The sequence below is a fragment of the Phaseolus vulgaris genome, chromosome 7 (assembly GCF_051622355.1).
Source record: "Phaseolus vulgaris cultivar YP4 chromosome 7, ASM5162235v1, whole genome shotgun sequence".
Lineage (NCBI taxonomy): Eukaryota > Viridiplantae > Streptophyta > Magnoliopsida > Fabales > Fabaceae > Phaseolus > Phaseolus vulgaris.
Window position 1 is genome coordinate 36,954,550 of NC_143504.1, and position 3,971 is coordinate 36,958,520.

Here is a 3,971-nt window from a genome sequence, read left to right on the forward strand (position 1 = left end):
TCCAGGGGTGTGAATTCGTTAAGTGTAAAGAGAAGTTGAAGCGGATGAAGGGTGATCTAAAAGCATGGAATAGGGATGTCTTTCGTAATATTCATTCCAAGAAGAGGGAGATTTTGCAGGCAATTGCGAATTTTGATAACCAAGACTGTCTCAGTAACCTTACAGAAAGTGATAGGGCCAAGAGGTGTGAGTTGATTGGTTGTCTGAGGGATATTGACAAGAAGCTAGAGTCTGTTATGTGTCAAAAGGCTAGAGTAAACTGGCTTAAGTATGGGGACTCATGCACTAAGTTCTACTACTCAACTCTGAGGTGGAGACGTCTCAGAAATGAAGTAAAAGGTGTGGAGGTAGGGGATCAATGGTGTGAGGAACCTAGTACAGTTCGTCTGGAAGCGAAGAAGATCTTTGAGAAGAGGTTTAAAGCAACAAAAGATTTTGGAGTACATCTTGATGGGGTTGAGTTTAAATCCCTCTCAGAGGAAGACAATGCGAGTTTGATAGCTAGTTTTACTGAGGAAGAAATAAGGAATGCAGTGTGGCAGTGCGAAGGCACAAAGAGTCCAGGCCCTGATGGGTTCAATTTTAATTTCCTTAAGAAAAGTTGGGATTTCATTAAAGAAGACATTGTGGTTGCGGTGTGTCTTTTTCATGAGAATGGGTGTATACCGAAGGGCTGTAACGCCTCATTCATAGCTTTGATTCCTAAAGTAAGGGATCCGTCCACTCTTGAGCAATATAGGCCAATATCTCTAGTGGGTGCTGTGTATAAGAATATAGCAAAGGTGATGGCGGAAAGGATTAAGAAAGTGCTATCGGCTGTTATCGATGAAAGTCAGTCGGCTTTCTTAAAGAACAGAGGAATTCTTGACAGTGTCCTCCTGGCCAATGAAACGGTGGAGGACCTAAAGAGGGGAGGGAGGAGCGATCTGTGTTTAAAAGTGGACTTTGAAAAAGCGTATGATTCAGTAAGATGGGAGTTCCTTTATGATATGCTACAGAGGTTGGGGTTTCATAAGAGGTGGATTATGTGGGTTCAGGGGTGTCTGGAAAGTGCCACGGTGTCAGTACTCGTAAATGAGAGTCCCACGGAAGAATTTAAACTTTCAAGGGGGCTAAGGCAGGGTGACCCTTTAGCTCCATTTCTCTTTTTAGTGGTTGCTGAAGGCATGGCAGGGCTAGTAAGGCAAGCTGTGAAGGTTGATTTATTAAAGGGCCTTAAGATCGGATGAAAGGAGGTTGAATTGAGTCTTCTCCAATTTGTAGATGACACCTTGTTCCTATGTGAGAATTCTTATGCCAATATAGTCACTCTCAAGGCTATCCTTAGGGGATTTGAGCTGGCATCTAGCCTGAAGATCAATTTCCATAAGTCGAAGATAACTGGTATCAATGTTCTCCAACGAGATTTGGAGTGTCACGCAAAGAATTTGAATTGTGATCAAATGGGAATCCCGTTTACGTACTTGGGATTAGAAGTGGGGGGTAATCCAAGGAAGAAGAAGTTTTGGGAGCCGGTTCTGAACAAGCTGAAATTAAGGCTTAGTGTATGGAAAGGGCGATTTTTGTCTATGGCTGGTAGAATTTGTTTAATAAAATCTGTTATCACGACTATTCCGCTCTACTATTTGTCTCTCTTCAAAGCACCGGACTCGGTGTGCAAAAGTATCATAAGCATCCAAAGAAGGTTCCTTTGGGGATGGGGCAAGGAGAAGATACCGATATCATGGGTAAGCTGGAAAATCATATGTAAACCGAGGGAGGAAGGTGGTCTAGGTATAAGAGACATTCTGAAGTTTAATGTAGCACTTCTATCCAAGTGGAGATGGCGGTGTATTTCGAGTGAGAAAGGAAAATGGAAAGAATGCCTGGACTCTAAGTATGATCTGAAACACGGTGGTAATCATACATCTATGAGACTACAATCTTGGTGGTGGAAAGACCTTGGGAAGGTCTGTGGGGAGGGCGACGGAGATGGGTGGTTTCAAGAAGCTGTGGGGTGGAAAGTAGGAAGGGGTGATAAAGCAAGGTTTTGGGAGGATGTATGGATCGGAAATGTCAACTTAAAGACATTGTTCCCTAGACTGTATTTTGTGTCGTTGAACCAAGGTCAGAAGGTGGATGAGGTAGGTATGTGGGACGACGCGAGGTGGAGGTGGTGTTTAAGATGGAGGCGTGCAAGATTTGAGTGGGAAATCCCGATGGAAGAGGAGCTCGGTATACTCTTAACTAGAGCCATCATCATTAAGGATGTAAAGGATATACAGGTATGGTCATGTGATGAATCTGGATGTTATAATGTGAGTTCTGCTTATGTTTGCCTTGATGAAATTGATAGGGGACCACACTATGATGCCTTTAAGTATTTATGGAAGGCTAAGGCGTTCCCTAACGTGTTAACCACAACATGGAGGGTTTTGTTGGGCAAAATGTCATCTAGGGTGTCTTTGGGAAGGAGAGGAGTTGTGTTAAGCACACTAGTGTGTCCGATATGTCAGATAAAGGAGGAATCATGTCAGCATCTGTTCTTGGAATGTAAGATTGCACTACGTGTATGGGCTTTATGCTTCAGATGGATTGGATTAGTGTTTGTCCAACATAATGACATTATGGCCCACTTTATGAGTTTCCATTTAATACAGAGCAGTAATATACAAAATGAGGTTTGGAAAGGTGTGTGGGCAGCCATAGTACGGTGCCTATGGGAGCATAGAAACTTAGTGGTGTTCAATCAAGGAGTAGCTTATGCGGAAGAAGTGTTTCACAATGCCCAACTCAAATCGTGGTTATGGCTGAAAAATAAGGCACAACATTTCAATTATTCTTTTGCTGAATGGATGGTGAATCCTCTGGTGTGCATCACCAGTTGCAAATGAGTAAGGCTGAAGACATGTATTATGTAGCGAAGGTATAAGGGGAAGGGGAAAAGCTGGCTGAATGCAGTTTTGGAGCAGGCTTTCATTCGAAGGAAGGAGTGTCTTGGACCACATTATGAATATGTAAAGCATTGGATGCTCGTGGGGGTTGACAGAGTAGGTGAAATGCTGGATGCAGGGAGAGAATACCTTGGCATAGGATCTCAGGCAATATGCTGCAGTAGTGGTTTTACTGCAACCTGCAGGGATAATGACTCATTCCAGGTGTGAGGTGGACTGGTGTTAGAGGGTCCAATGCTTAGCTGTTTGTTACACTTGCTAGGATGCCACTGCAGATTCAAAGACCCTAAAAGGGATTTGATGTCTGAGAGGTGTGCATGGTTGGCTTTTGGCACCACATGGTTCGGCTTTTAAGTGTGGAATTACAATTAGTGGTTCGTCTTTTTTGGGCTGGAAAAGGAACAATTGATACCCATATAGAGCAGTATATGGCCCTCTTATATCAGCTACACTTGTCACTCGAGTAAACACAACTAACTGAGAGGATCCAAGTAAGACGGATCTAGGTAGCATGGCTGTAGGGGCTGTAATTGGGGTAACAGTTACTGCAATTGTATTTGTCATCCTTACTGTAAGTGGCTGGAGACTTCATACTGGAAAAGAAATTAATTGGCAAAAGGTGATAAACCAATTGCATGGCCAACACCTATGAATGAGGACCTATTCAGACTAGATGCTGCGCAGGGACCTATTAGGATTTGTGTTGTGTACTGTTATAAATGCCTTGGTGTTGTCTCAAATGTGAACCTGGGTTCTGAAGTAGTGAAAAAGAATGTTTATTGACGTAGCTGTTTGAGTTGGGGGAGTTGGCTTAAACTGGAAGTGGCCATCCTGGGCAGTGTGCGGCTGCTGCAAGCTGATAGCTTAGTGCTTTGCAAGATTGCAGCAGTAACCAAGTCATGAGCGAAGAAGGCAGAAGTAGACAGCTTTCCAGCTTAAGCCCTGTAGTGTTAAGAGATTCAAACTGTAACTCTGTTTTGTACTGTTGTTCGCTTAACTGCAGAGTGGTCTTGTAAAAGGGTTGGGACACCCCTTATG